The following is a 16730-nucleotide window of genomic DNA, read 5'->3' on the forward strand; positions in this document are numbered from 1 at the left end:
GCTTCGTTCAGTTTACTTTTAAGAGTCCTCAAGCTGATGTTTACACCATGTAGACTTGACATCATGTCCAGGATTACAGCGTACGAGTGGCCCTCGTTAAAATAGTGAACGCAATGATGCAGTATGTTTGGTGTTTCCGTCTGGTCCACGTCCTTTAAAAACTCCAAACAACGACCACACGCAAAGCAGAACCGCGTTATGCTGTTCATGTGTTTGCCACAAAAAGGGCAATACATTCCTCGGCCGGAGTCCATGTTCGGTCACCACAAACTTCATTCAACTTCATACGACAACACGAATTGACCGCGCTCACCAGCAACACCTATCACCCGCTTTCACCTAGTCACTTCCGGTATGTGGTACATTCCCTTTCCGTGAAGAATCTATTATTTGTAAATTTGTTTCGGGACTGGTAAAAGTGTTTTGCGTCTTGTTAATTTGGTTTCTAAAATGATAATTTGTTTTCTTAAATGTCAATTTGTTTTGTCCTTGGTAAAAGTGTTTAGCCCATGTATTTGTGTTTTATGGTAGGTAAAAATGTTTTCCAAAATGTAATTTTGTGTCGGGCTTTGTAAAAGTGTTTTATTCTTGTAATGTTGCTTTGCACTTCTCGGCCACCGTAGGTTTTTTATGAAAAACTATAATGTAATTTGATACAGAAACCAATTAACGAAAGGCAGGCCAAGTTGATGGGATTTATGGACCTTTAGCAGAATGTTGACTTTGATGCATACAAAATAATGTTTCTGTGCTACAATGATTAAAACCACAGATAAAAAGGGAAACCGATATTGTAAATAACTAGCTAATTCCTATTCGTTCATATTTTAGTGTCCTACGTGGGGTCAACCAATAAGAGTGGGACTTGCGCGTTGAGAGTCACAAATAGAACCAAATTACACTCACCTAAAGGATTATTAGGAACACCTGTTCAATTTCTCATGAATGCAATTATCTAATCAACCAATCACATGGCAGTTGCTTCAATGCATTTAGGGGTGTGGTCCTGGTCAAGACAATCTTCTGAACTCCAAACTGAATGTCAGAATGGGAAAGAAAGGTTATTTAAGCAATTTTGAGCGTGACATGGTCGGTCTGAGTGTTTCACAATCTGCTCAGTTACTGGGATTTTTATGCACAACCATTTCTAGGGTTTACAAAAAATGGTGTGAAAAGGGAAAAACATCCAGTATGCGGCAGTCCTGTGGGCGAAAATGCCTTGTTGATGCTAGAGGTCAGAGGAGAATGGGCCGACTGATTCAAGCTGATAGAAGAGCAACTTGGACTGAAATAACCACTCGTTACAACCGAGGTATGCAGCAAAGCATTTGTGAAGCCACAACACGCAAAACCTTGAGGCGGATGGGCTACAACAGCAGAAGACCCACCAGGTACCACTCATCTCCACTACAAATAGGAAAAAGAGGCTACAATTTACACGAGCTCACCAAAATTGGACAGTTGAAGACTGGAAGAATGTTGTCTGGTCTGATGAGTCTCGATTTCTGTTGAGACATTCAGATGGTTAACATGGATCCATCATGCCTTGTTACCACTGTGCAGGCTGGTGGTGGTGGTGTAATGGTGTGGGGGATGTTTTCTTGGCACACTTTAGGCCCCTTAGTGCCAATTGGGCATCGTTTAAATGCCACGGCCTACCTGAGCATTGTTTCTGACCATGTCCTTCCCTTTATGACCACCATGTACCCATCCTCTGATGGCTACTTCCAGCAGGATAATGCACCATGTCACAAAGCTCGAATCATTTCAAATTGGTTTCCTGAACATGACAATGAGTTCACTGTACTGAAATGGCCCCCACAGTCACCAGATCTCAACCCAATAGAGCATCTTTGGGATGTGGTGGAACGGGAGCTTCGTGCCCTGGATGTGCATCCCACAAATCTCCATCAACTTCAAGATGCTATCCTATCAATATGGGCCAACATTCCTAAAGAATGCTTTCAGCACCTTGTTGAATCAATGCCACGTAGAATTAAGGCAGTTCTGAAGGCGAAAGGGGGTCAAACACAGTATTAGTATGGTGTTCCTAATAATCCTTTAGGTGAGTGTATATTTGAGCGCAGGACATCGCAGACGCTTGTTGACGCGCGCGAGCTGAGATACAATAATTGAATAAAATTGATGTTTACATGTATTGTGCAACAATCACGTACGCAACGCGCTCAGTGGGGAATGCATGTAACTCCTTACTCTTTCTCTGTCTCTGTCAGATTGACTGCGTGACTCGCTCAAATTGACAAAACCTTTTGTCTTTTTTATTCGTGTTGAAAAGCAGTGCTGTTTACCTCTGCAGACGCAAACCAGGAAAGAGATTATTTATTTACCAGGTGGGCAAGATTGAAAGATTTCAGGGTTCCTGACCCCGCAGTATTACAGAGAGGTTAATTTGACCACAGAAAATAGTGAAAATTCCAGGATCCATTGACCCTGACCCCCGAATATGCAACTCAAACCTATGACCTTGCAGAAGGGTGTATGTATTGTGTGAGAAAGCGATTTTTGTAGTTTTAATGTCCATCTGTTGATGCTGCACTGATAATCCTACAAACAACAAACTATCTTTGATTAGTAACTTATTTCTAGGGTTAAGATAAGGTTTATTTGGTGATTTAAATGTTAAGGGCATTTTGTAGGACATCGAAAAGGTGGACAATCAGGATTCTCCAAATGTAACTGATTAAAAGTAAAAGCCAATTTAGCCACTGTAGCTGGAAGTATAAATTATGTAACAGCATCCTGGGATTCCATAACTTAACAACAAGAAAAAAAACAAAATACCACAACTCCAGATTTATTAAATGACAGAATGTATCAAAGAGAATCACTTTAAACTGTATACAGGGCCTACTATCTGAGTTTTTGAAAAGGAAATGAAAATGTTGAAAGAAATATGTTGTCATCTAATATGAATTCCCGATTATATTTTTGGTCCAACAGGAAATCCAAGTGACATCAACTTCATAACTTTAATGATCACTCATCAATATTTAGCTATAATTACTCAATACCTTATCACTACAGCTGAAATGCTTTTAGGAAGGAGCAGGGAGTCAGGGGGAATGTGTGAGGGAAAGATAGGAGAGTAGGTTTACACTGTAATTCATGTTTGTCCCACCTAGAGGTCTTAATATAATCATACATCAATTTGGATATTATATATGCTAAAGGACTCAAATTTAAAGTTAATGTAATCAGAATGCAGGAGGAACAGAAAAAAGAGTGAGAATAGAGAAGAATTTCTGGTGACTCTTCTGATCTACATGTTGTTGTTGTCAGTCCATTCTTTCATTCCGTGGTAGGCATCTCTCTGCTGCTTGGTGTTGGCCCCCGAGGCCCCCTTCAGATTGTTCTACAACTGGCCCTGGTCCCGGCCTATTCTCAGGTAATCACCTAACATCTGGTCAGCCCTGCATGCAGAGGAGGCAAAGCAAGAGAGTGCTGAGCAGGTTGGCATCATCCCGTTCGTTTTGTATGAGGTACCTATGACTGTCTGAGTTCCTGGCTAAACTAATGTTAGCAGGCTAGGGAAATCATGCTAGTTTACATGACTTTGTCAGACTTCATGAAAACTGATCATTGGTGCATTAAACACATTAGCCTGATAAAACTAAATTGTTGTAGATTTGTTCATCTTCTGCCTGTGTTAATCAATGGACCTATTCAAACCTGCGTTAGTCAATGGACCTTTTCCTACCTGTGTTAGTCAATGGACCTATTCCTACCTGTGTTAGTCAATGGACCTATTCCTACCTGTGTTAGTCAATGGACCTATTCCTACCTGTGTTAGTCAATGGACCTATTTCTACCTGTGTTAGTCAATATACCTATCCCTACCTGTGTTAGTAAAAAAACTATTATTACAAGAGGACCATATGAACATTGATTTTGATAATGTTTCACACAATATCAATTGTTTCATGCCAAAACAGTATCTTTATGTCTGATGAATTGTGACATTTTGCAGGAATATTCCCTACCTTACACATGCACCTATCCAGAGCAACTGACATTCGTGACATCCCTCACAGAACGGTTCCCCATGGGCTCAGACACAGTAATGGTGCTTCGGGAGGTGGTGGGGTTGAAGGATCCTGTTTGGAGATAAAAGGTCAACATTGCTGTCACTCATCTTTCATGGCATTTGTTTATTGGTTTTCTTTTAGCATGTAATACATTTTACATCTACCTAATGTAAAGCTACCCGAGACACTAGCAGTCATTTTGAATAACACACAAATGACCAAAATGAGAGACTACTGTGGTTCCCTTTAAACACTGCACAATTCTGACCTTTTGCTGAAGTTATTTGTTGACATTGGACGGTAAACAGAGATACTTGACAAACAAAATGGTCACAAAAAATGACATCCAGCCACTTGGACTGTTTATGGTTTAAGGACAATCCATTACAGAATTATTACAATATTAAATAGAGATAAAACATAGTCGATTAGCTGGTGATTTCATTAAATGCCTACCAGTAACCCAGGATCTCCAGTAACCCAGGATCTCTGGGATCTCAGTTGGTCCTTAACCTAATGATATGTCATTACGCTCATTAAACCTGTCACAATGTTGTCATCTGATTGCCAATCATCATTCACTTGAATGGGTGTGTCCAAACCTTTGATTTGTACTGGCAATATACAGTATACCTCTTTCGTATCAAGCTTCTGGCCACTACAATTAGTTAACAAATCATTCTTAACTTCCTAAGTTTAAGTGATGTCTAGCCAAAGCTGCACTGTCTTATGTAGAAGCTACATTAGAGCCATCCAGCATCCAGTGTTGCCATCAATGATAAACCGTTAAGGAATGCCTCCTTTAAAATGAATACAGTTGCTACACACCTGCTTGAAGTTGGCCTCCCACCCAAAACAAAACTTCGGCAATGTAGGCTTAATCGTTTATACTTAGTTTGTACCGCTTTGTGCCGTTAACATTTTAGTTTTTGCTGCTGTCATTTTTTAGATGTTGAAGAATGTGCTCAAAATTCAACCAAAATAGTCTTGTTGGTTTGTGCTCCGTTTATGCCGTTTAAAGTTTAGTTTGTGCTGCTGTTGTGATTTATATATTAGACATTTAATTTTAGGTGATGACATTTCCAGACCCCAACCTGTTCCAAAAGTACTCAAAATAGGCTCAATTGTTTGTGCTCCGTTTGTGCCGGTGTTACTAATAAGTATTTTCTTTGTGTTGTTGTTTCCCTCTATCAACATGAGCTTCATGAAAGGGAATTAATAAAAAAAGTGGAGTCAGTGGAGTCAGAGAGAGGCGTGACGGTGAGCTGTTTCGTGTTGGCCCCTTGTTTTCTCTTCTTCCTCGTTCCTCTTTCACCCCTCTTACCGATACTCTAGCAAGGAGAAATGTCTCCGGCTCCAACCAATGGACCTGTGAGGCTCGTCTTACCCCATGATTTTACAGAGTGGTGAACCCCTCCCCATCTTTACTTCTGAAAGACTCATCCTCTCTGGGATGATCGTTTTACATACCCTGTCGTGTTACTGACCTGTTGCCAATTAACCTAATTAGTTGTGAGATGTTCCACCATGTTTTTTGAATTGTGTTGCTGGCATCAAATTCAAAGTGGGCATATATTATTCATGAAACAATAACATTTCTCTGTTTCAACATTTGAATTGATCATTTCTATTGAGAATATGGTTTAAAAGATGTGCACATCATTGCATTCTGTTTCTCTTTGCATTTTACACAGTGTCCCAACTTTTTTGGAAACAGAGTTGTATAATGTCATGACCAAGCCTTCCTTATCCGAGATTGTAAACATTATTTAAATGTTGATAATTTCTGCCTGTCTCATACAATGAACCTAATGGTTCTAAAGATGACTTCCAGTCTGTTTGAAGTCAATGTGCTTATTTCCATGCAATTAAAATGCAGTAATTTTAAATAATGTAGTAATTGCCATTACGTTTGTCATTACATATGTCATTACGTTTTCATTGTACTTTCTGTAATTGTCTTTTTCAGATAATGTTTATATATCTGCCACTCAAAAATCTGATGTTATTTTGCCATAACTATATCCACTATATAACTATATATTTTTGTTTTGTCAAGCATGCTAGATTATATTGGTTAATCAGCTGATTTGATGTTCATCTTAGGGTTTTATACAGTGGGGAGAACAAGTATTTGATACACTGCCGATTTTGCAGGTTTTCCCACTTACAAAGCATGTAGAAGTCTGTAATTTTTATCATAGCTACTCTTCAACTGTGAGTGACGGAATCTAATACAAAAATCCAGAAAATCACATTGTATGATTTTTAAGTAATTCATTTGCATTTTATTGCATGACATAAGTATTTGATACATCTGAAAAGCAGAACTTCATATTTGGTATAGAAACCTTTGTTTGCAATTACAGACATCATACGTTTCCTGTAGTTCTTGACCAGGTTTGCACACACTGCAGCAGGGATTTTGGCCCACTCCTCCATACAGACCTTCTCCAGATCCTTCAGGTTTCAGGGCTGTCTCTGGGCAATATGGACTTTCAGCTCCCTCCAAAGATTTTATATTGGGTTCAGGCCTGGAGACTGGCTAGGCCACTCCAGGACCTTGAGATGTTTCTTACGGAGCCACTCCTTAGTTGCCCTGGCTGTGTGTTTCGGGTCGTTGTCATGCTGGAAGACCCAGTCACGACCCATCTTCAATGCTCTTACTGAGGGAAGGAGGTTGTTGGCCAAGATCTCGCGATACATGGTCCCATCCATCTTCACCTCAATATGGTGCAGTCATCCTGTCCCCTTTGCAGAGAAGCATCCCCAAAGAATGATGTTTCCACCTCCATGCTTCACGCTTGGGATAGTGTTCTTGGGGTTGTACTCATCCTTCTTCCTCCAAACACGGCGAGTGGAGTTTAGACCAAAAAGCTCTATTTTTGTCTCATCAGACCACATGACCTTCTCCGATTCCTCCTCTGGATCATCCAGATGGACATTGGCAAACTTCAGACAGGCCTGGACATGCGCTGGCATGAGCAGGGGGACCTTGCGTGTGCTACATGATTTTAATCCATGACGGCGTAGTGTGTTACTAATGGTTTTCTTTGAGACTGTGGTCCCAGCTCTCTTCAGGTCATTGACCAGGTCCTGCCATGTAGTTCTGGGCTGATCCCTCACTTCCTCATGATCATTGATGCCCAATGAGGTGAGATCTTGCATGGAGCCCCAGACCGAGGGAGATTGACCATCATCTTGAACGTCTTCCATTTTCTAATAATGGCGCCAACAGTTGTTGCCTTCTCACCAAGCTGCTTGCCTATTGTCCTGTAGCCCATCCCAGCCTTGTGCAGGTCTACAATTTTATCCCTGATATTCTTACACAGCTCTCTGGTCTTGGCCATTGTGGAGAGGTTGGAGTCTGTTTGATTGAGTGTGTGTACAGGTGTCTTTTATACAGGTAACAATTTCAAACAGGTGCAGTTAACACAGGTAATGAGTGGAGAACAGGAGGGCTTCTTAAACAAAAACTGACAGGTCTGTGAGAGCCGGAATTCTTACTGGTTGGTAGTTGATCAAATACTTATGTCATGCAATAAAATGCTAATTAATTATTTAAAAATCATACATAAGTACATAAATACATACATACATGCAGGGGTTTTCCATGCTCAAAATTAGGCGAAGGTGGTACCCCACTCTACCAGACACCCCTCTGTGAAATACTTCATATAACTTGGGTAAACACTTGAAAAAGACAACTATTATAGTATTAAATCTGCCCTGTTGTCCATGTCCACTTGAGCAGCTAATGCACACAATGTCCTCCCTAATTATAATCAAAATATGCAAGCAATATATTTATTCTTAACATAAACTAGAACTGTTAACATGTTATCTAAAAAGAAATATGAAATCACTCATCAGCTTTATAATTAAAGCAGTCAATATTATTGTTGTCTATTTTTGTTATGCTATGTTCTTGTTAATATTGACTTGGATAAAAAACGAAACAGAGCTGTATTTATTACAGCTTTGTCAAGTTATTTTTTCCCCATCCTTGCATTGACGCCACATCGTTAACCTCTATAACTTCCTTCAGCTGTGCTAGGCTCTGCTGCTGTCGCTGATAAATATGTTAATTATATATATTTTTACTCTATATATTGCCTATATAACCTAATGTTTTTGGTGATAGTACATACCCTAAGAAGCTAATCTTTTCACCAGTCATCTTCGTTTATCTCGCGATCTCTCTTTAAAAACAAATCTGTAATTCTAGGCTACTAAAGTCACCTGAAAAGTAAAAAAAAAAATGTTTTATGCGGATTAGATGTAGTTAGAAGTAATTACGTTTAATTGAATATTTTGACATGCTTGGGTGTAAAAGAAAACTAATATCCAATTGTTTTTCCGACTTTACTCAACTCCGCGATGTCTGGACCCGTGTGGTCCTGTATGCAAGATTGCCAGATTTCATTGACCGTAAACTATTCGGCAACAGACTCCAGAAAATAATCGACCCGCCCAAAGCCCATTAAAAATTTACCAATTAGGAAATACACCCCACCTGGCAACACATATGGAAAAAGTTTCCTCCTACCGTCAGTGTTTCGCTGGTATTTTATATATGAGAGCAAAATCTTGTTTTACCATGCCAGGCGGTGTCAGATTTTGGGAAGGCTATCATCTTTGAGCTTTGAATGCAGGAAAAACCCTGTGTATAAATATGTAGAATGCCACCTGACTGCGTTACACCCCACAGCCGAATTCTACCTGCATTTTGCGGGTGGGCGGGAGCCAATGGTAACAGTACATTAGCAAAGCAATTTTAGCTAGCTTTCTAAAGTACGCTAATGTTAGTGAGTTATCTCTAGTTATTAACCGGCTGTCTAACTAGTTTGGAGTTGGGTGCTGGAAAAACCAGCATTTATCAGCATTAGCCTGTCTTCACTCACAGAATAAGCCAAACAAGAATACATTAAACAATATTAAATGTTAAACCTGTTCTTTAGCTGACATGTTTCAGTTAGCCAAAATATGAGTCTTAGCTCTAAGCACAGCTATTGTTGTCATCATAACAGTATCCACTTTGGTCTTAAATCCCTTAATCTGTGTCCATCGAGATGATAAAATCTTTACAGCACAGACTGCTGTGGAATTTGTAGGCAAAGGAATGATTACTAACCTTTTCCCATTTTGTTATTTTCATCTCACCTTTCAAAAGTTTTAACACTAACTTGAATACAATATGTTCCAGTTCACCTCCTGGTGTCCTAGTAACAGATTGCATTGTTCTCTTTAGATGCTTAACGCAGGAGTGGCCAGCAACATGCAGACGATGAGAACGGGAACCCTTTACCAGGGCACCTCATTTAGGTGACGACTGTGAAAGGGAGCCTCTTACACCTGGAAACAATCTCACATCACCCAGTGCAATATGTAGACCATACCTTGTTTTTGATAATGCTTACATTCAATTCTACATTACAAACAATAAACCTAATAGTCAAATCACCAAACACATTGTCTATACTCCGCCCAACACAACCGCTTTCTCTGCTGGTGTTGTAAAGCCTATAAGCACAACCTGGCTTGTACTTTACTAATCTTGATAATGTATCATTTGCAGATGAATCACAATCCAGAGCTTCGGGCCTACTGCAGCCACATTTAAAGGTATTTCCAAGAACTATGCTAGGTAACAGGAAGAGGGCATTCAATGACTCTAGGTACAAATACCATCCATATATTGAGTATGACTCCAAAACTCACCCATGACTTCCTGTTTTCAAAAGAATGGTGCATACATAAAAACAGGGTCCGAAGTATTTCTATTGACGAGTACAGTATGCAAAAGTCTTGGGCACAGGTTAAGAAAATATAAATAATCCTCTGTAACCAATTATATACATCAGTCAAATGTAGACACATTTTCCCAATCATTTTTGGTGTGTCCAATCAATTGAATGGGTAAATGTGTCCAATCATTTGAATGAGTAAGTGTGTCCAATCATTTGAATGGGTAAATGTGTCCAATCAATTGAATGGGTGAATGTGTCCAAACCTTTGACCGGTACTCTATTTATATATGAAGAATGTTTGGTCAAATACTTTTTTTATTTCAATTGCATATTTTAAATTGCCTGACAACTGTACACTACCTAATTCAGTCTGAAAATGATATTATTTGGCTAGATTAAGAGGTTTGGGTAGGCAGGCAGTTTTTAGAACCACATTTGTCATCAATCAATATACAAAGTGGTTGGGTCATGGAATTTGTTTTATTTGCTGATTGTATTTCAGCTTGAAGCCTAAAAACCTATGAGCAGACTAGAATTTGATTATTACAGTTTTACCTGTATTTAATAAATAAATACTAATAAATACTTTGCTGACCCTAATACAATTATTTCAAAGGATGAACCTAAAAAAAGGCAAGGTGACCTGCAAAGAGATGTAAGCAATACTTACTAGCAGGGAAACAGACATTGTAACATCTGGCCAGACATTGTAACATCTAGTGCAGATCAGGAATAGACCTGCTTGAATACCTTAATGCAGTGGTTATCAAATCTCTCCTGGGAACCCTATTCCATTCATTAGATGTTGATAGAGGTGCTCTAGCTCTGGAATACTTGTCAACCAATTGGCTGCTTGATTCAGGTAAGCTACTTCAGGGTAACAGCAAAATTTTCAGATGGAGGGGTATTCACAGAAAGATTTGAGTACCACTGACTTAATGCAGCGTTCCTTTCATACAATTATAATGGGTGAAAAGTAGAATGTTGCACCTTGAGTTGAGTTATCTTCAAATGGCTGATTTGGTAGTGATAACCTGAACTAATACGGTACAGTATATGGTACAGTGATATACAATTTTGACCTTGAATGCAAACCCTAACAAAACATTTGGAATTGTTTCATTTGAACTGGGAAAGGATCAAGTTCTTATGGCCCCCCTAAATGGGGTCTGTGCCCCACCTTGGCCACCACAGTCAAAATGTTCTAGACACGCCCCTGATCACTTGCTAAGTGCGTTGACACTCACACAGAATTGTACTTGTTGTAATGGTGCTGCTAATGGAAAACAAGATGTAGCGACAGATTAAATCTAGCCTACACAACACTGATGGAAAGTAACTATCAGATGCAGTGCAGACCAAGATGACTGTGTTGATTTCACAGTTCTCAAATATGCAAGTGCTATTGATACATCCTATCTGGGTTGTTTTAAAGATACATTTTCAGGCATTTTATTCTTTATTGGTATGTGGTAAAAGATAAGAGGTTTTTTTTCAGAAAGAGCTGGTAACACGCCAGGGAAGGCCAGGGGTTACGGGTAGGGTTAAAAAATATAAATATTGCGAGTCTCTTGTGATTCAAACTCAATGTTTGACACTCGCCCCCTCTAACCCTCGCCACTAACTGCTTGCAAATGTTATGCTAACTGTATATCTGCAGGCCATATAATCAAAGGCTTTATAAAATGTACTCTCAAATCTAGGTTATACATTTCAAATTCAAGATAATTAACAACAAAAAACATGTACTTATTCCAAATGACTTGTGCAACCCCAATCCAGTTGATTGAGGCTGATTGGTGAGTGTTTCTGGAAGTAGGCAGCGTCTAGTATTGCCCAGAGATGCTTAGCTGCAGGTTTCAAAACTGTGGTTTAGTGCTTCAGCTTCAGGAAGGGACATAATAGTTTGTAATATACAGTACCTTCGGAAAGCATTCTCAGCATTTGGTTGCATTATTGACAGACACTGTGATTGGTTTACAATTAATTGAAAGGCTGGCGCTACGGATAAACAACTTTTGATTATGAAGATAATAGTAAATGTAGTTATACTGCATTTCAGCTAATGTCAAATAATTAAACCGCCTAGTTTTGGTATAATCACCTTCAGGCAAACAAATATGTTGGTTAATTAACATTAAGAATCAGAAACTTTTTATCAAAAACTGATGCAGAAAAACGAATCCATGCTTTTGTTATTTCTAGATTAGATTACTGCAATGCTCTTCTTTCCGGTTACCCTGATTAATCAACAAATAAACTTCTATTAGTGCTGCGCTCGGCTGCTAGAATCCTAACTAGAACAAAAGAATTTGAACACATTACCCCAGTACTAGCCTCTTTACACTGGCTGCCTGTTAGGGTTAGGGCTGATTTTAAGGTTTTATTGTTATCCTATAAATCAATACATGGACTTGCTCCTACTTACCTTGCTGAAATAATCCAGCCATTCATACCTACAAGTAACCTTAGATGGCAAAATGCAGGCCTTCTAATTGTACCTAGAATTTCTAACCAATCAGCTGGAGGCAGGGCCTTTTCTCATAGAGCTCCACTACTGTGGAATGACCTGCCAACTAAGGTTCGATGTGCAGACTCGGTGCAAACTTCCAAGTGTCTACTAAAGACTGATCTCTTCAGCACGGTCTGTCATTAAGTCCAGTCTGCCCCAGGGGTGTGAAGGTGACTGGAAAGGCTTGATACTGTCCACCTTTGCTGTCTTGCCCCGTGGGGTCTCTGTATATGAAGTAACAATTACAGACTCCAGTGTATATGAGGTTACACTCACAGACTCCCGTGTATATTATGTAACACTTACAGACTCCACTGTGCATGAGGTTACCCTCACAGATTTTATTTGGCAACCCTCAAATTTCAATGTTGGGCCATATTACTGTTTACAGTGTAAATGTTTATCGGACAATCAAAAAGCTTTGAGTGTCATCTAGCTCGTATTGCAATGTTAAGGCAAAAAAGGCCAATAAGGGAAACTTACAGATCATTGTTATCCTCTATACTTAGGTTTCACCTACCAGGCTTAAAACTTCAGTCTGATTTTAGACTCTGACATTAATATTGTTTTTACCAGAACTCAAATGTGACAAAATCTGCCTTTTATCCTTTTGGAATCAATCAATCAACCAAGGTTATATTATAAAGTCCTTTGTACATCAGTAGTTGTCACTTTGCTTTTGCAGATACCCAGCCTAAATCCCAAAGAGCAAGTCAGAGTTGATGTTCACTGTCAAAGAAACATTTTCAAATTTTCTGACAGGCTAATGCTGAGATAGATTACCAAGCCTTTATCACTGGCAACAATGATTATGGAAATGTCCACTTGTCTAGTCTCCTGATACATCCCCCTTGAATATTACCTAGTTACTAAATGTAGTTGGGAATGGGACTATCTATTTTGGAATGGGATTATCTAGTGGATGTGTAGATTTGGGAATGCATTCTTGGATATGATCTCTCTCTGTGTTTATGTGAGTGTTATTTGTCATTCATCGCTCAGGTCTGGTGCGTCGTCTGCATTATATGTTTGTACCTTCAGTGTTCTAAAGGTCTACAGAAGAGAAATGAAAATGCTTCATTCAAACCGAAACCCCTATGCTGCATGGGTTCATGGCCTTCACTTTAGGCCTGTATGTGTGTCTGTGTGTGTGTGTGTGTCTATATGTGTGAGTGCATACCACATAAAATAATTCTCTGTGTATGTTTATGGTATGGCATTCAAGTTTTAATCATTACATGGTCAACCATTAAAATATGGACCCAGTCCTCTGAAAAAAAGGTCTCAATGAGCAACTCGTAATGCCCATGACCTCCTAAAGACATTGAACACATCAGATGGACACTGCCCGGTAGTTCTGGCAGATTGGTGCTATTCCAGGGTTTAGTTTCTGGTCCCAAAACAACCCGGGCTCTGCACCCTCGCACCAAGGTTCCTCTTCACGCCTCTCCTCCCTCCCCTCTATTTCTCCTCTCTTCTTCTCTTCCGTCCCCTCTCCTCCGCTCCTCCATCACTCCAGCCCACCATTCCTCACGCCTCCCTTCTCCTTTACCATACCTCTCGACTTTCGCCCCCCAGCGTTAACTACCATATAAACTCTAAATATAAACGGGATCATTTTAAAAGTTATTAATGTGTCTTTAGTCATTATCTCTGCATCCACCTCACCGCAGTACTGTGGTGGCATTTATAATCCTGACATACACACACACACACACACACACCAAGGTGTAAGATAGCAGAAGTTACTTTTTCCCCAGGCTAACTCCCTGTAATAACTAATCTTGACTTGCAGAAGGATTTACAGTGGGACTACCCTATTTACCTGCTAAAATTAGTCTGTTATTATCCCTCTACGGAATATATTTAATTAAACATTGATTTATTTACCTTTTAGACTTTATTAGTATGGCATGTGAGAGTTTGAAGGGTGGGACTTTCATAAAGGGATCATTACAGGTCTTATGATGGAACAGTAAGTGCTTTGGAGTTGTCACCTTACCCCGAGGGCACTGGCGGGAGGTAGAGTACAGTACGTGGAGAAAAGGGTGCCATTTGGGACTCATGGTGAGTCTGAATCATTACACTGTGAAACATTAAGGCCTCTTCATCCTTCGCTGCCGCAGGGTCTCCCTGGTCGGGGGGTCTCAGCGCCAGCCAAACCCCCCACCAACCGGCTTGCTCCTCCGGAGGCCGGTCGAGGAAACCCTCTGGTGGCCGCCGATCCTCTGGGGTTGGGTGCCGTAGTGTGCCCCGGTCCTCCTCCCTCCTCTGGTCCCCGTTCTGAGGAGCCCCCACGAGTTGGGAGACAGGAGCACCTCGTCTTCCTTCTCCAGGTGATTCTGCTCCCAGGGCTGCTGGTTCTACCCAACGAGCCCCCATGAGAGGGGCGGCAGGGCTTTTGGGCTTTTTGCCCAAAAAAAACATATGGAGGGGTCTTCTGTGCTTTTGCTTTGGGACGTCCTAGATGCCGGACTGGATCCTGGTCCTGATCGGGTGGACAAGACGCGAGGCACAGGGCGAGTACTGGGAAAATCCTTTTATTACTTCTTCAAACCAACAAAAGAAACAACCTTTAATTGGGGACAACCAAAACAGCCCCCCTGCAGTCAGGTCCTGAGATGGCACATAGAGATGCCTAGAGGCCCCCAGCCAGGACCTGACACTGGCATTAATCTTATACAAGAAAGATGTCAGCAATAAATATTGTTTAATCAAGTACTGCCAGACCGATTTGCAAAAAGTTGGGACCCTGCGTTATATATACCAATAAAAACAGAATGCAATGATGTGCAAATCAATTATCCCTATATTTAATTGAAAATAGTACAAAGACAACCTGTCAATTGTTGAAACTAAGAAGTTGAATTGTTTTTGGATAAATACATTTTGAATTTGATGCCGGCAACACGTTTAAAAAAAGCTGGGACATTGGATACATAGATTACTCCAGATTACCTGAATCTTTTAATGATTTTATGTACCGTAGACGTTATTTTTAAAGTTATTGCACTGTTTGCCCGCTTATTCTTTCTCAGAGTGGTGAACCCCTACCCTTCCTCACTTCTGACAGACCCATCCTCTCTGGAATGATCTTTTAATACCCAATCATGTTACTGACCTGTTGCCAATTGACCTAATTAGCTGTGTGATGTTCCACCAGGATTAGTTTTTTTTTAATTATACAACGTTTCCAGTCTTTTTTGCCTCTACAAGGGGTTGTTGACCTCTACTAGGGTGAAGAGGTGTGGTCCATGTTGACCTCTACTAGGGGGAAGAGATGTGGTCCATGTTGATCTCTACTAGGGTGAAGCGGTGTGGTCCATGTTGATCTCTAGCAGGGTGAAGAGGTGTGGTCCATGTTGACCTCTTCCAGGGTGAAGAGGTGTGGTCCAAGTTGACCTCGTCCATGTTGACCTCTCTCAGGATGATGATGTATTCATTTATTTATAAAAAGCCCTTAAAAATTAAAGAGAGAGGGAGAGATTGGGAAAGAGATGTTAATGTGAAACCCCCTCTTCAAAAAAACAACTTTGGCCTCACCCAGGACACGGAAATCAAATGTGTTCTGTCTGCAGAAGCTCCCAGATCTTCAGTGTATCACCTGATAGGTCCTACAGAAGCACCCAGATCTTTAGTCTCCCACCTGGTAGGTCCTGTAAAAGAACCCAGATCTTCAGGCTCCCACCTGGTAGGTCCTACAGAAGAACCCAGATCTTCAGGCTCCCACCTGGTAGGTCCTACAGAAGAACCCAGATCTTCAGGCTCCCACCTGGTAGGTCCTACAGAAGCACCCAGATCTTCTGTAGAAGTTCTGTCAGAGCTGGACCCTGAAAAATCATCTCAGTAATGGGAGCTGCACTTCTTAACCTCCTGGCAAATGTATGACCACATTAGAGACACGTACAGTATTTCCCTCAGATCATGCAAACCCACAAATAACTTTGAATAAAATCAAACATTGATAAACCTCCATATCTGATGGTGAAATAACACAATGTGCAGTCTCAACAGTACGATTTCTGACCCACTGTCATGATAAATTGGCAAAATGTTTTTTATTTTGCATTTTTATTTCATCTTAATTTTCCACTTAATTTGGCAATGTATACGAATGATTTCCATGCCAACATTGCCCTTTAATTTAAAAAAAGAAGAATGAAATGAGAGATAAAGAGTGAACGATCGAAAGGAAGAATATTGTCTGATATTCAACATGAAAACGAGAAACAGAAAAAAAAGATGTTTATGTTGCTGTCTATTAAGCTCTGGGAATGATTGCTTCTTTCACATCCAAATGAAACCATTCTCATAAAACTCCAGATAAAATCAGTTTCGTATCATTGAGGATAATGACACTAATTATTTGGGCCTTACAACCAGATTTGTCTAAAGTGCATTCTAAAAGGCAACCTACTCCCT

At 40.2% G+C, this 16730-nt stretch overlaps 1 long non-coding RNA gene across 1 annotated transcript; it reads right to left on the reverse strand.

Annotated features, from left to right (window-relative positions):
• Positions 1 to 2870: 2870 nt before the first annotated feature.
• LOC105028659 lies at positions 2871 to 9936 on the reverse strand. The gene is made up of 3 exons (XR_829406.3): positions 9768 to 9936; positions 4002 to 4115; positions 2871 to 3431 (listed from the first exon to the last, which is right to left on the reverse strand). It is a non-coding gene; the product is annotated as an uncharacterized LOC105028659 (long non-coding RNA).
• Between the last annotated feature and the right edge of the window lie 6794 nt (positions 9937 to 16730).

The sequence above is a fragment of the Esox lucius genome, chromosome 7 (assembly GCF_011004845.1).
Source record: "Esox lucius isolate fEsoLuc1 chromosome 7, fEsoLuc1.pri, whole genome shotgun sequence".
NCBI classification, from domain to species: domain Eukaryota; kingdom Metazoa; phylum Chordata; class Actinopteri; order Esociformes; family Esocidae; genus Esox; species Esox lucius.